The sequence below is a fragment of the Beta vulgaris genome, chromosome 2 (genome assembly GCF_026745355.1).
Source record: "Beta vulgaris subsp. vulgaris cultivar EL10 chromosome 2, EL10.2, whole genome shotgun sequence".
Taxonomy (NCBI): Eukaryota; Viridiplantae; Streptophyta; class Magnoliopsida; order Caryophyllales; family Amaranthaceae; genus Beta; species Beta vulgaris.
In genome coordinates this window covers 37,134,807-37,151,660 of record NC_079203.1, presented here as the reverse complement: position 1 = coordinate 37,151,660, position 16,854 = coordinate 37,134,807, and the positions used below count along the sequence as shown (strand labels likewise).

Here is a 16,854-nt window from a genome sequence, read left to right as displayed (position 1 = left end):
TTAATTCATATACTATGATATATTGGACCCAACATGTAGTATTTGTAACATTAGTTGCTCATTTTATTCAAAAAGAATTGTGGAATTATTTATGGTAATTGCGCATAAAAATCTCCATATGTTCATTAATTGAGCGATGTAATAACTATTTACAAAGAAACTATTATTACGACAAAATGTAAAAATTCTATGATCTATACAAATCTTCAATCTTGATATTCACCATGATGCTCCTTGATCTTCATCTCCTTGAATGAGATTTGGAATTCATGTTTATTTGTAAACTTGTGAAACTTAAAGATTAATTAACTTCTTTAATTTGATTTTTTATGATGATTTTATTGATTTTTGTCTTCTTAATAAAATAGAGTCATTTGAAGAGAAATTTAAAATTTAACGACATTTCATTAAGATTTTCATAACAAAAGAAAACATTTTTTCTGAAACTTGAGTTAATCACTTTATTTCATGTTCCAGATTGCACTTTTGTTCTTGTACTGACTTATAAGATTCATAACATTTTGTACATCGCGTAAAATTGAACGTGTGATACAACTATGGAGATTTCAGTGTGTTTTTTATGTTGTTTCACAATTTTTTAGTGATAATTCGAATTATGGTGAATTTTATACTAAAATCGATCAAAAGAGGACATTTATCCAATTTATTCTTTGAAACCCAACTTATTGAACTTAGTTTGACATGATTTTTGATATGAACATTCTAGACACATTGAAGGACTAGACTTGAAATTTTCACTTGAATTGGACATTTTTAAGACCCTTTTGTATTTATTTTCTTAACCTAAGAGAAAATCAGTTTTCTGAAATTTAGTGATTTGCATGAACGATTTTGTAAGAATGAGATACAATTATATGAAATTCATATGAACATTATTTTAATTATTTTATTAAATAAACTGATATCTACTTTAAAGTTGATGTTTATAGTTTTACCTAAATGAGTTTATAATTTGAACATTATTAAAAGAACAAGCATATGTGGTACTGAACGAAATTAGTTTTGCACAACCATATTGTATAATCTTTAATTAACTATAGAATTTTTTTTTAGAGATCCAAATCACAGTTGCTGGAAATGTCTTGAACTTCATAGAAAAAATATTAAAACCTAAATAATATTTATATTTATATATGAAAAATGAAATAAAGTACGAAATTAAAACTGATTATAATTACAACATCACATTTTCTTTTTCATGGAGATGTTTATGCACAACTGATGGGTTTAAAAATAATACCGCAAGTGTACAATGTCTTCTGTTATCAGATACTTAGCATATACTGGTCGATCTACAAGGAGAGGAATTATAAAGATTAATGCTCAATTACTTACTATTCAGAAAGAAAAGTTGTTGACTGATTAATAGCTAAGCTAAAATAAACTAAATCACAAGAGATGGAAATTTATCAAATAATATCGAGATCTAGGGCGTTAATCCTATGGTCGGGTCTTATCACTCTCAAGGCAACATATGCAATATTGTCACATCACATATCAAGACTCACTAGTGTGTTCTAGACCCCTAAAAGTAGGATCTTGATCAATGCAAACAATTATTAGCCAGATGCGATTCATGAAATTGTATACTAACATAAATCGCAGATAAAAAATGGATCACATTAGAATTGCTCTAGCCACAACCTAAATATTAAAGGGATCAAGAACAATAAATCATGGCATAACCATGACTTCCCTCACTAAGCCCTAGAGATGAATCTACTCACTCATGGCAAAGAAAGCACAAACAATAACTATTGAAATACTCATAATTTGAATCAATTAAAAATAATAAAAGACAAAACTTGTAAGTAAACAAGAATAATGAAAGAGACAATTACCAATTGAAAGGAAAAATGAAGAACTTGAGTTGAACTTGAATAATCTCCAATGTGCAATAACTAGGGCTAGAGAGAAAACTATACTTTAGGGAAACTAATGAATGTAAAAAATGAAAATTAGAAAAAAGGTGCTTGCCAAATATTTTACAAGGCTCTTTACTAGCTCCTAAAAAAGAACAAAAAAGGAAATTAAAAAGTCCGAATTTCTGTTTCCGGGTCAACCACCCGATCGGGCGCCAGGTGGCCGATGCCATCAAGCGGGCCTCGTACTTTGTAGTTCTTCAGCAGGATAGGAAAGTAGAGCCCCCGATTAGACCAGACGGGAACGCCCGATCAGGCGCCTTCAACGAATTGCGAGTGGGCGAGTTACGTTTGATCGTGCCCGAAACATTTGATCTTTGGAGAAAAGTGGCGGCCCGACCAGATTGGGCGGCCCTTTAAATAGCACTCCCTTGGCATTTGATGCTAAGTCTTCAAATATCTTCACACCCAGGCTTTGGGAAGTAGCTTCGAGCCTCAAGAACTCTTATACGTGCCTCCTAACTCTCTCCAATCCATTGTGGCATCAATAACAGCTTAAAATAGGGAAATAATTCCCTTAAACTCGGAAACTATCATAAAATACATAACCACAACTAGATGGAAGATATTAGTATAAAACAACTCCTAAGAGCACTATTAGCATGCATTTTAACAAAGAAAAAGGGAGAAAAGTAGAAATAAAACTGTAACATCAAATTCCCCCAAGTTAAATCTTTGCTTGACCTCAATCAAAGCATGACATAAACATGAATATAATTGCCTCACCCCTTTAATATGAAAGCAGAGATCAAAACGTTTTAGAGCTCAAGATCATTCAAGCAGGAAAATTTTATGTTCAGTTGTTCAGATAACTCTAAACACCAATCGCACAAGCAACCAATCAAATGCGGCTGCATCACGTGACATGCAAATCTCGAAAAGGTGCTCACGAAGGTGTCACTCCTCTCAATTTTTGTGGGAGGCATAAAATGTGCCTGATCACTCTCATGTGTTTAGAAAGGTATCATCTCACGCGCCCTATTCAGGCCGAGTCATGTAGCGAAGACACATCTTTAACTTTGGCAATTTGACTTCATATCAATTCAATAAACAAAGAACACATGCTCAAGAGGTCTTTTCTGGGTTGTAATGGGGCTTGGGTTAAGGTAGGGAAAATATTTAGGGAATGTGATGGTAAAGCTAAGAAGGGGGAGCAATTAACACTAATAATCAAGACCAAGTGAGGTCTAAAACTGCTGTCTAGTATAAACACTAGATCAACTACAAGAGGGGGGAGGGTTGAATTGTAGTTGGGGAGATTTTCAAAGTTTTTGCGAATAATAAAACTTGAAAGCTAATGAAGCGAAATAATACAAGGAGGAACGCAAGAAGATCCTTTTAACAAGGTTCTCTTCCTCAATTCTTTAGGAAGAAACCTTGCTCTTTTATTTATAAAAGTTATTACAACTTATTGTAAATCAATCCTCACTATGTTCTCTAAGAACCAGTTCCCAGTCAACTTGTTCCCCCTGAACACGTGACTTTCCTCACTTGACTTCACTAGAAGTCTTCTCTTTCTCTATTCGCTATTCTCTTTCTCGATTCTCACTCTTGAATACAAGATTTAAGTTCTCTCAACCCACACTCTAAAAGTATTACAATAATTTCTTGAAGAGTAATAACCGAAAATAAACTTTCACATAAAATATTATAATAGATCTTGAAAGTCTTATTTATTTTGGTTGATCGTCGAGCTATATATAGAAACCACATCAGCTCCTATTTTTGCTCCATTACATAGACGTGGGTGTTAATGACCCATGATCTATCCGTTGAGTTTTCCATAATAACCACGTTGTTATTTCCACTAAATCCACTTTCATGCAGCCACCACTCAATAGTTTCAGCATTTTGTTGGTGTGCGCTATCTTCATGGGTAGTTGGTTACTCCTCCAAGATCCTAGGAACTGACACCCGAGAATCCAGGAACAACAACTTGAGTTTAGTGTTCTTCGCAACAAATCAGTTTGTTACGCCCAAGATTTTAGCTGTTTGTTCTACATGAAGTAATAACAAACATAATCTCTTCGAACATCATCAAAATAATATTCCATGATATTAGCAATTTATAACATACAATATTTCGAGCATATGAAATAATTTATTTAAATAACTTGACTAGGTTAAACTCATAACCATTTCTCAACAAGTTATACAATTTATTTCCTAGACTCGACCTAGTTTCCTAGACTAAATAACATTATTTGTCATCATTAAAACCGTGAATACAACAATATTCCCCCTTTTTGATGATGGCAAATAATTGGCAAAGAAAAAAAAAAGAAAGAAATTAAGAAAAAAATAATTTAAGTGAAAAACTCTATGACACACTAAAACTTTTTAAAACTCTAAGACACTAGGAACAATGATCCTAGGAACAGAGACAAAGATCATCACTAAAAGCAGTAGAGACTAAGGGAATTTCAGAAAGTTTTCAAGTGTCAATACATCTTCCCCCTTTTGCCATCATCAAAACTAAGTAGTGAAACCTGCAGTACTAGTAGAGTCAACAATCTCAGAATTAAGGCAAGTAGCTCTAACATACTATCTCAGAATATTAGCCATCCACACATTCCAAAAGTAATACATACAAAAACAAGCAGAACATAACAGTAATATATCGAGAGCAAAGTTCAAAAAGCAAAAGAGAAGATGAAAAATAGAGAAAGGAAAGATGCATATATTGAAATTCTTGTGATTGCCACAAGAAAAGAAAAAACAAAATAAAGTGCAATGCAATAGTTCGTTAAATATAGAGCCCAAAATCAAAATATATAAAGTCTTAAGTAGAAGGGACTGGGATCAGGGAAGTTCATGAATGAGAAAGGAGACAACAACAATATCGATCTTGATAGAAATGTTGGAGGCACCCTTGTTCATAGCATGAAGTAGTTGATCATGCTGAACATCTTGATGTGCAATTCGAGCCTCCAAAGCTTCCACCCTTGTTCCCAGTAGAGCGATTGAAGCTTGAATCTCCTTGAGAATTCCATGCAGACCCGCAGTAGACAGAATAGGAAAATCCACAGCTTGGGAAGCTATTCCTGAAGGACCTTGATCCTCCTCCATATCAATCATGATCTCACTGACTGGGTTCCTCCTAGGTTCAGCAAGCCGCTGGCTCTTCCTAACAAACTGCTTGACCCCAGATCCTGCTTCCTCTTCTCTCTTTCTCTTGCTAGCAGGCGTATACTCCTTCTCCACCTTAACCTTAACCTCTTCAACCTCAAAGCCCAACGCACCCCCATTAATTTTTAAACTCAGGCAGGAGAGGGTGTCTTTGGTTAGGTAATTATCGGGTTCTAGGGTAAAATAGGGTTTGGAGGGCAGTTTAATCTTGCACTTATTCTTCAAGATTATGGTAATAAGATTTCCATAACCAATGCGAATTTCGTGGATGATGCAATGAGTAAGGTGAGTTATGATTAGGGCAGGGAGATTGATGTGGATGTTGTTGGCTAGGCAATACATTAGAGAGAGGTCAAGTAGATTGGCTTGGGTTCTTTTGAGGTGAAAAAGGACTTTGTAAAAAGGGTTTAGATCTTTTTGGTCCTTAGACAGATCAGATGGATGGCCACCAAAAAATTTCAAAAATTTCTCATTTTTCGCCCCACCCACATTTAATTTGTCCTTCCCCTGAACATACTCCTTGTACCCAGTAGCAGGTACATGGAACCACTCACTCAGTTTTTGTTCATCAAACTGAACCAGATTACCCCCAACAACACTAATACACAAACCATTAGTATTGAGAAACTTTGAACAAAATTTGGTCATCTCGGCTTCATACAACCCCTTATCAACACATAAAACACCCAACCACTTTTGAAACTTAACTATATCAAGAAATTTTGTCCGCTTCACTTTCTTGCACCAAACAAAATCCACACAAAAACCAATTAAAATTTTTTAGGATTTCGACTTTTTACCTCTTTTGTGGGAATTTAAATTTCCCTTTCTACTTCTTCTTCTTTCTCAATTTCATCTTCCAATTGCTTGGAAGAGAGTTCCAATTCCACCGACTTTTCCTTGCATGCAGAGGATTCTTGGCTTGAAACCTCTGTGTCATTGTCGCTCTCATCATATTCCACAAGAGGAGTTTTCTCATGTGGAAGAGGAATACTTTCGGTGCTTGAATGCTTGGGTGCCATGGAGATTAGGGTTTATGAGGAGAGAGAGAGTAGGTGAGAAATTTTGGATGTGATGGTTTTTCAGAGTGAACAGTAGCGCGAGGAATGATGGGATGAAGGGAAATGTTTATGAAGGGGCTTTTATGCGTGTTTAAAGAGGGTTCATTAATTTTGGTGCTTTCCCTTTTTCTTAGACATTGAATTTTTCAAAAGGGCATGCATTTAAAATTTTTGAACCAATGCAACGTATGAAATAAGAAAATGGAATTCGAAAATAAGAGAAGAAGAAAAAATAAAATAAACTAAAAATCATAAGGAAAAATAAAAGAAAAAGAATGAAGAATATTTGAACTCATGCTTATGATACCGTTCTAACTAAGTTGTACAAGTACTGCATTATTTTCTTAAAGTACTAGTGAGGACACTAAGCGAATATTATGAGACTAATGTGAGTTCTCAACCTTAACAAGGTGTATGAATAAAATTCATGAAAATTGGAACACATAGTAAAATATTACTTAGGAGATAAATATAAAGCATTTTCAATTTTATCTGATCATCCCTATTCCAAGCGATCTTTTCAAATCTATCTCTGAAAGTGGTTTGGTCAAGATATCGGCTATTTGATTTTCAGTGGGACAGAATTCAACTTTGACTAATCCTTTTTCAACATTGTCCTTCAAAAAGTGATGACGAATATGAATATGCTTGACCCTAGAATGATGTACTGGATCCTTGGAAATACATATTGCACTAGTAATATCACAGAATATAGGAATACACTTATATTTTATGCCAAAGTCGCGTACCTATTGTTTAATCCATAATACCTAGGAACAACAAGCGGCTGTTGCTACATACTTGGGCTCATCTGTTGAAAGTGCAACAATATTTTGTTTCTTTGAACTCCAAGAAACTAAGCTTGTTCCTAGGAACTAAGCAATTCCATAAGTGCTTTTGCGATTTACCAAGTATCTAGCATAGTCAACATCAGAGTAGCTAACTAGCTCAAAGATGTCACTTCGAGGATAGAACAAACAAAGATCATCACTTCCTTTCAAATACCTAAGAATTCTTTTGACTGTTGTCAAGTGTGATTCCTTAGGATTTGATTGGAATCTTACACATAAACCAACACTAAAGAAAATGTCAGGACTACTAGCAGTTAAGTAAAGTAGGGATCCAATCATACCTCTATATAGTTTCTAATCTACCGTTTTACTACTCGGATCCTCATCCAACCTTGCTTCTGTTCCTATAGGAGTATGGTTGGTCTTTGCTTGTTCCAGCCCATATTTTTTCAGTAGTTCTTTCACATATTTTTGCTGATGGATCATTATTCCTCTTTCAGTTTGCTTGATTTGCAAACCAAGAAAGAAGTTCAACTCTCCCATCATGCTCATCTCAAATTCACAACTCATTAGATCAACAAATTCCTTACAAAGAGATTCGTTAGTAGCACCAAAAGTTATATCATCTACATAAATTTGTACTACTAGAATGTTTGTTCCTTTAGATCGAAGGAACAGGGTCCTATCAACTTTGCCTCTTATGAAATCATGTGAAAGCAAGAATTTTGAGTCTTTCATACTAAGATCTAGGAGCTTGTTTCAGCCTATAAAGAGCTTTATCTAGCTTACAAACTTGGTTTGGAAGATCAGGGTTTTCAAATTCGGGATATTGTCCCACATAGACGTCTTCCATTAAATATCCATTTAAGAAAGCACATTTAACGTCCATTTGGTACAACCTAAACCCCATAAATGCACCAAATGCAATCAAAAATTCTAATAGCTTATATCCTAGCAACAGGAGCAAAGGTCTCATCAAAATTAATACCTTCTTGTTGATTGTACCCTTTAGCTACAAGTCTTGCTTTGTTCCTTATGATTGTTCCATGCTCATCCAGCTTGTTCCTAAAGACCCATTTCAACCCAATTACCTTTTGGTTCTTAGGCTTGGTCTCAAGATGTCAGAATTTGTTCCTCTGGAACTCATTCAGTTCCTCTTGCATGGCATTTATCTAGTCAGACTCTAGTAGAGCATCATTGTGATCTCGTGGTTCTGTCATGGACATAAAGGCCTTGAATGCACAAAATTTCTTGAGTTGGGATCTTGTTTGAGTTCCCTTCTCAATGTCGCTTATGATCAGATCCAATGGATGGAATCTTAGGTGTCTCCAGGGTCTTGGTTCAAAACTCCTTGTTACTGTTCCTTCAACTTAAGGTTCTTGAGTTGATTCAATTTCTGGTTATATTTCTCTTCTACTTATGTTCCTTCATCTGCCTGTTCCTCTTGAGGAATAGGATCAGGAAAAGTCATCTCGTTTTCAGGAATATGCTTCTTATTAGTACATGCAGGTGTTAGTTCCTCATCAAAGTTGGTTGACTCTTTAGAACGAGTCAATCCAATTTCAAAATCGTTTTCAAAACATGGTTCCTGCAGGGAGTTAGTTTCATAAAAAATGATATGGACGCTTTCCTCAACACACATTGTTCTTTTGTTATATACTCTATATGCTTTACTATTTAAAGCATATCCTATAAAATCTGCTTCATCACTTCTAGCATCAAATTTTCCTAGATTATCTTTACCAGTGTTGTGTACAAAGCATCTACAACCAAAGACTCTAAAGTAAGAGATGTTGGGTTTTCTTCCTTTGAGAAGCTCATAGAGGTCTTCAAGGTAATAGGTCTAGCATGACCCTATTGATGATATAGCAAGCGGTGTTTACTGCCTCTGCCAAAAGTTCTTTGGAAGATTCTGGCTATTAGCATTGTTCTGCCATGTCCTCCAGAGTACGATTTTTCCTTTGTACCACGCCATTTTGTTGTGGGGTCTTAGGAGCAGAGAAGTTGTGATATAGTCCTTCATTGCTGCAAAAATCATGAAACTTGGAGTTTTCAAACTCCTTACCATGGTCAGAACGTAAATGTTTCAATTTAAAACCACTTACCTTTTGAATTATTTTAGCAAAGGTCAAAAATTCATCAAAAGTTTCATCTTTGCTATGAAGAAAAATAACCCAAGTATCTTGAAAAATCATCAACCATGACTAGTACATATCTCTAACCTGATCTGCTTTGGATTCGTATAGGGCCACATAAGTCCATGTGTATCAATTCAAGTGGACTTTGTGTACTTACCATCTTCTTTGTTTGAACGAGGATCTAACATGTTTTCCTTTTGCAAATGCGTCACTAACTTCATGATTTGAGACTTTGATTATTGGAAGACCAACAACTAACTCCTTACCACTTAGCTTATAGAGCAAAGACATACTTGCATGACCACACCTTTTATGCCAAAGGAGTGGTTCATTGTCTATCGCACTCAGATAAGTCAGATTGTTCCTAGGAACCAGGTTCAGGTCAACAACATAAGTGTTTCCCTTCCTAGTTCCTTCCAGAATCTTGGTACCTGTTCCTACATCACTTACTACACAACATTCGTTAGTAAACTTCACATTGTTCCCTTTGTCATAAAATTGAGAAATGCTAAATAAATTGTGTTTCAAACCCTCGACCAAGAATACATTATCTATGGAATGTGACTAAGATTTCCCAACCTTACCTACTGCTACTATATTACCTGTAAGATTGTCTGCAAATGTCACAGTTCCTCATTCATGGACTGAAAGTGAGAGAAATTTGGTTTTGTCTGTAATACTCCGTATTTTTATACTAATTCCGTACTAACTAAGAAAATATAAAAGAATTAATAAAAAGGTATTTTAATTTATTTACAAGTTAATAGGAATAAATTATTAGTAATATGAAATTGTTAGGAATTTCCGGAATTTTAAAAGAGTAACCTAATCGACCTAGGGTTACTACCTTTTGGAAGGGAGTATAAAAAGAAAAGGAGAGGGAATTTCAGAAAACCCTAAACCCTTCTTTCTCCCTCTCCTCAGCCGACATTTTCTTTCTTCTCTCTCTCGGATTCCCTCTCAGTCGGTGTTTGAGGGTCGCGCGGGCGTGGTCTCGAGTGGTGCGAACTCGCGCTGCGAGCGACGAGGGTGTGCCGAGGTTGCGAGCGACGAGGGTGTGCCGAGGTTGTGGTTCGAGGTTTTGGTACGAAAGGCGTGCGGGTGTGCCGAGGTTGTTGTTCGAGAGTTTGGTGCGAAAAGTGGGTCGAAGGTTTTGTTGCGAGCAGTGGTGTTGGCTCGTGTGTGTGGTTCGAGTATTGCGACGAAGGTCGCGGTGTTCGAGGGAGTCGTGCGTGTGTTGTTGTGCGTAGGTCGAGAGCGAGCGAAGGGTGCGTCGCTGCTGTGCGCGCCAGCGAACCGAAGAAGGCTGAGTGGGCTGTGTGGCGAGCGAGGCACCGGAGTTCCGTCGCCGGAATTTTGTGCCGGCGAAAGTCAGTGGTATAATTTTGTACTTAACTTAGTATGTCAGTTTATTAACTATTCTTATATTTACTGTTTTGTAGTTAAGAAAGGTTTGTAAATTATAATTAATAATTAGAGTGTTTAGTAATTTATTAGATTGTTAACTAGTTAAGTTTTGTTCTGTTTTAAGTAAAAAAAATTCTGGTTAGGTTTGTAATTGGAATAAGATAAAAGAGGAGACGTGTGTATTATTATTAGTTACAATTATTACTGTTTCATGATAACCTGTTTCATGAAATCTGACTTTGGGACGTATGATTTACCCTTTTGGACATGGAACTTACTTTTGGACATGGAACTTACCTTTGGACATATGACTTACCTTTTGGACATATGACTTGACTTTTGGACATAAGACAGGCTGGACTTATGACATTTTGGATTGGTAAAATAGTGGACTAATGTTACTAAATAACTTAGTTATTCACTAATTCTGACTTCTAAAAGACGTTAAATTCACTAGATTAGAATTATAACGAAAGTTCTGAATAAGGTTTTAACTATTGCGTAATTCGAATCGTAGATCGTTATGGTCTTAGTACGTAGTAGTTGTTAGTGTTATCAAGGACGTAACACTAAAGCTTTGTTTTAACGATTTAGGTCCCAATTTCATAAGCGGCTCGTTCTATTAAGTCAGCGAAAATTCTCCGTTACAAGGTACGTACGCGTACCAGTTTACTTTCAAAGCTTAGTATCATGTTTAGGTTGCATTCATGTTATTGGAACCTAGTACCATGATAGGGAACATTTGATTGTGATTGTTTGGTTAGACGTTATAACGTGAAATCAATATGATGCATTGAAATATGTTGCATTGAAATGCGAAGTTCTATCGTAGTGTAACATCAGCATTATTAATCTGATCTATAGAGTAACAAGAGTGTTACTAGGGATAAGATTGAGTTTGGTAATTAAGAGAGTATGTAAATGACTCCTTAAAGTTATAAAAGAATGATTGGTAATAAAAGAAGATTATGGCGATACTTGTAGTTGGACTCCCTACAAGTATAGAACAATGGGGGGAGTGTAGGACTTGTCCTACACTCCTACGCAGGCCTACTGTGACGACAGTAGTGTCCTTATATTTTGATAACTCAAGTAGGCGGAAGGTTCCGTTCGATCTTGGGGGTATGCATACTAAGGTGATGGGTGTGAGACGGAACAAAACCGTATTTGCATTTCATCTAATAGACCAAGTTGTCTATTAAGGATTCAGTAGCCCGTATGATTCTAGTAAGATGACGGTGCCCGTTCGATGCCAAATAATGAAAGATTAAAGGATGTGAGATAACGTAGGTTCATATAACAGTTGTAATGTATGCATCATTTATGTTCATTAGTTTCAATGGTTCATTACGTACTCAGCATAGCTGACTCTGTGTGTTATTATGTGTTTGTTGTCCTGTGATGAACTATTGATACTTCAATGGGGAGCAGACTAGGTGAGCTGGTGCTGCTGCATGACATCAAGCATAGGGGGTAGACTGTAGTTTGAAGTTAACTTTTGGTTTGATCTATATGAATTTTATAGAACATTGTTACATGGTTTGAGTTTGAATAAAGAGGGGTCATCTATGATTCCCGAGTTGTAATTACATTTTCTATTCCGCTGCAATTTGGTTTTGAGACAATGAATTTGAGTTACCGTATTTCTAATTATGCCTTGCGTTCCATCGCGGCGGTAACACTCCCAAAGTCGATGCGACGTAGCTTAGACGTGTATGGATTTTGGGGGTGTTACAAAACTGGATTCAGAGCCAGAAGCTCCTATTTTCAAAGACGTTTTCGAAACGATTTCAAAACGGGTAGTATGGGCTAGGAGCATATAGATCATGTCATATGCATTAAGTCATAGGCATGTTATCATTGCACTTTGTTTGTATCTCGAACTTGTATGTATCTCTGTGTAATTGAAATGTGAAAGTTCTTGAAATCTTCAAATGTGACTAGATTAAGAGAGTGTACAAAGATAGGTCTAAATTGATTAGACTCAAAACTTATTTAAGTATAAAAACTATTTTATTGATCGAATGAGCTTGATTTCACTTGTGGATTTCAAAGTTAAAATGAGCATTTACCTCTTTACAAAAACTTAGACTATTCTATTTTGTTTTTACTTTCACAGATGGTTCACGACATAGGCTGTAGGACTTTTTGATGAAACAAGTAGGGGAAGACTGGGATATGTGGTTCTTTAAAATGAAGTCTGCTATGGATTACAGAATTATGCAAGGGGAACAGTGGTTACGATCTGAGGGCTCTAGGATACACTTCATGCTTCGTTATGTTCCAGATATAGAGCCATATAGATTTGTTCATCGTAGGTATGGGGATATGTGGACTAGAGAGGGGTATTTCAATAGGAATAAGCATACCTACGGATATCAGAACCTCCTTCCGAAAAGCACTTCCTCACTGACCTTAAATACTGCGAGAATGAGTGGAGGGTTCGTGAGACCAGGGGTCAAAACCCTTCTACTTCATCTGAAAGGGAAAGTTCGAGCAATAGGGCCATAGATGGGAATTCTGAGAACCCAGGGGTCATACCTGAACCGCCATCAGCACCTGTGGCAAAAGAGGCCAAGATACCAGCCATTTGAGGATGAGTTAGTGGCCGATGACTTTCAGAATCTTAGGACAGTCACTTACGTCTCTGATGATGAAAGGAACAATAGGACCTTCATTATAGTGTTGGGTGGGGTCCAGGTTGTACCAGGGTTACATGGGGAGGATGATGAGATGAGCCACCTCCACTAGAGGATATACCAGTTGAGGAAGAGGACCCTGCTGAGAATGAAGACCCTGTTGAGGATGAGAATCCTGTTCAGGAAGAGGATCCCATTGAGGGGAGGATCCCATTGAGGAGGAGGATCCCATTGAAGGAGGAGGATCCCATGAGGAAGAAGACCCGAGGAAGACCAGGCCCATACTAGAGGATATATTCTTTGAGGACGGCGAGCCTGAGGCAGATGAGATTGACCTTGATGGAGGGATGGAGGATTCTGGATCAGAGGATGAAGCTCACCGCTTGCCCATAGTTCTTTTGAACATATATGTAGGATTAGGATTTTGTTTTATTTTGATCGTTTTTGTTCATTTGTTATGTTAGGATAATAAGGCTTGCATGCCGATTAGGGAGTAACATTATTTGATTTATATATATATATATATAGTATTTCTTTAGAATATTACATTCCCATTTTCAATAATAGTGCATAGTATTATCTTTTATTGTTAATTATGGCATCTTATTTTGGATGATTGTAATGCAAGTCAGTACAGACTTAAAGGTGTTCGCAATATATGTTTATATGTTAAATGTGTATTCGTTGAATAAGTTAAAACAAAAATTATGTGTAAGTCACTGAAATAGCTACTATGTTAATTTCAGCGCAGAATGGTTCGATCGGGAGGCGCCCCTGACACCTCTCTTAACATCGAGCAATCGATACGTGACCTAGTACAGATTACAGCCAACTTAGCCCAAGGTCACAGCCGGGATGGGGACCTATCTGAAAAAGTGGCCCGTAGGAACCCACCTATACTAAATGGAAAAGGGGGACCTGAAGAGTTGGAAAACTGGGTTGGGGAATTTGATAAGCTTTTCTTCACCCTAACCTGTCCTGACGAGAAAACGTGCCCTTAGCTAGTTACTATCTGCAGGGGGATGCCCATTTCTGGTGGACCCAGGCTAAGGACAACCTTCTCAGCCAACCGGGTTTCGGGTGGGAAACTTTTAAAAAGGCCCTAAGAGACAAGTACTACCCTCCGTATCTTAAGAAACAAAAAGCCCAAGAGTTTATGATGCTGGAGCAAGGGACCATGTCGGTAGAGGAATATTACCGAAAATTTATTGAACTGATGAGGTTTGCCCCAGAGATTGCCCCTACTGAGGAGGCTAAAGCCTCACGTTTTGAATTGGGACTTACCCTTGACCTGCAGGGTAGACTGGGGGGAGATACATTCACCTCTCTGGACCATGTGTTTGGCAAAGCTGCCCACCTTTATGCTATCAGGAAAAGGGAGGAAGGGGGTAAGCTGGCGAGAAACGTAAGGATAACCCAAACCCTGAGGGCCAAAGTTTGAGAAAAAGCACAACGGGAACCAGAATAATCAAAACCCTCAGAGAAATTTTGGTAAGGGACCCAACAATAACCCTAATCCCAACAACAACAACAACAACCGCAACAATAACACCAATAACCGCAGACCTGAGCGTGTATATCGGTGTAGAAAGTGCCCGAACAACCACCTGGTAAGGATTGTGAGGGTAACAAGGTTGAATGCCGGGAATGTGGGAAGATGGGGCATAGAGCCTATGAATGCTATTCGAAAAACAAGCTAAACCCCAATGGCCAAAGGAAGGGGAACTATGGGGACAAGCCCCGAAACGGAAATGGTAACGGGAATGGTAACGGGGGAGGTAATTACAATGGGAATTCTAACTATTCCAAGCCCGCTACCAATACCAGCAACCAAGTCTCTAATGCTAACAATGCAACTAGTTCCCAAGATAAGGGCAAAGGGAAGCTGTACATGATGACGGCTAGTGAAGAAGAGGCTCGTAGAGACGTTGTCACGGGTACATTTTCTATCAACTCCACTCCTGTTAAAGTTTTATTTGATTCTGGAGCATCCTTGTCATTTATTGCCCATGCAACTGTTAGAAATTTAACATTGGTCGAGTCTGAGTCGATTTCTATGCCTATAGTCATTCCATCTGGGGAGACTGTTAATTGTTCTAAAAGATTCCTAAAAGTGCCATTAAAGATAGGTGAGGGATACTTTCCCTCTGATCTGATAGAGTTTAACTTATCAAACCTAGATATCATTCTGGGGATGGATTGGCTTGGGAAGTACAGGCTAAGATAGATTGCGATGCGCAAAAAGTGGAACTAAAGGACCCTTTGGGGAAAAGAGTGTCATATAGGAGGATACCTCGAGAACCAGGAATTAAAGTTATCAATGCGTTACAACTTAAGAACTACGTAGACAAGGGTTGGCCCCTATTTATGTGTTCAGTGAGAAGAGTGGAGGATGATCCGTTAAGGCCTGAAGATGTGCCCATAGTCCGAGAATTCCAGGATGTCTTTCCTGAGGAAATACCTGGTATGCCTCCAAGGAGAGATGTAGAGTTCACCGTTGACCTAGTACCTGGGACTGGACCCATTTCGAAAGCCCCGTATCGGATGGCTCCGGCAGAAATGAATGAGTTAAAGAACCAGTTAGAGGAACTTCTAGAAAAGGGTATATTAGACCTAGCATGTCGCCATGGGAGCACCCGTCCTATTTGTGAAAAAGAAGGATGGTAGCTTGAGGTTATGTATAGACTACCGGGAGTTGAACAATGTCACTGTGAAAAACAAGTATCCATTACCTAGGATTGATGATTTGTTCGACCAACTTCAGGGTGCGGGATGTTCTCCAAAATTGACTTAAGGTCTGGTTACCATCAGTTGAGGATTGTTGATCATGATATACCTAAGACTGCCTTTCGAACCAGATATGGCCACTATGAGTTTACGGTTATGCCTTTTGGGTTAACCAATGCACCTGCAGTTTTCATGGACCTTATGAATAGAATTTTCCGACCCTACCTAGACAAATTCGTCGTAGTGTTATATGACGATATCCTGATCTATTCTAAGAACAAGGAGGAACATGAGATCATTTGAGGGTCATTTTGCAGACACTTAGGGACAACCAACTTATGCAAAGTTTTCGAAATGTGAATTTTGGTTGGAAAGAGTGTCATTTTTGGGTCATTTTATCTCTAAGGAGGGTGTATCAGTCGATCCTGCGAAAATCAAAGCCGTGAGTGAATGGCCTACTCCAAAGAATGTCACGGATATACGAAGTTTCTTGGGTTTAGCCGGTTACTATAGGAGATTTGTGAAAGACTTCTCCAAAATAGCAAAACCTATGACAAACCTGATGAAGAAGGATTGTAGGTTTACCTGGAATGAGGACAGTGAGAAGGCCTTCCAAACACTCAAAGAGAGTTAACCTCAGCCCCTGTCCTAACCTTGCCTAATGGGAACGAAGGATATGATGTGTATAGTGATGCATCCAAAAATGGGTTGGGTTGTGTTCTGATGCAAAACGGGAAAGTTATAGCTTATGCGTCCCGACAGTTGAAGCCATATGAAGTCAATTACCCAACACATGACCTAGAATTGGCCGCCATAGTATTTGCACTCAAAATCTGGAGACACTACCTCTATGGGTAACCTGCCGTATCTTCACCGATCACAAAAGCCTTAAATATATCTTCACCCAGAAAGACCTCAACATGAGGCAGCGCAGATGGTTAGAGCTCATCAAGGACTATGACTTAGACATCCAATACCATGAGGGTAAAGCCAACGTTGTTGCTGATGCGTTAAGTCGC

General features: G+C 37.8%; 1 long non-coding RNA gene across 1 annotated transcript; it reads left to right on the top strand.

Moving 5' to 3' along the window:
• Window positions 1-10,395: 10,395 nt before the first annotated feature.
• On the top strand, window positions 10,396-14,093 carry LOC125495198 (uncharacterized). Its single transcript, XR_008968082.1, has 3 exons — window positions 10,396-10,439; window positions 11,064-11,120; window positions 13,855-14,093. It is a non-coding gene; the product is annotated as an uncharacterized LOC125495198 (long non-coding RNA).
• Window positions 14,094-16,854: the final 2,761 nt, after the last annotated feature.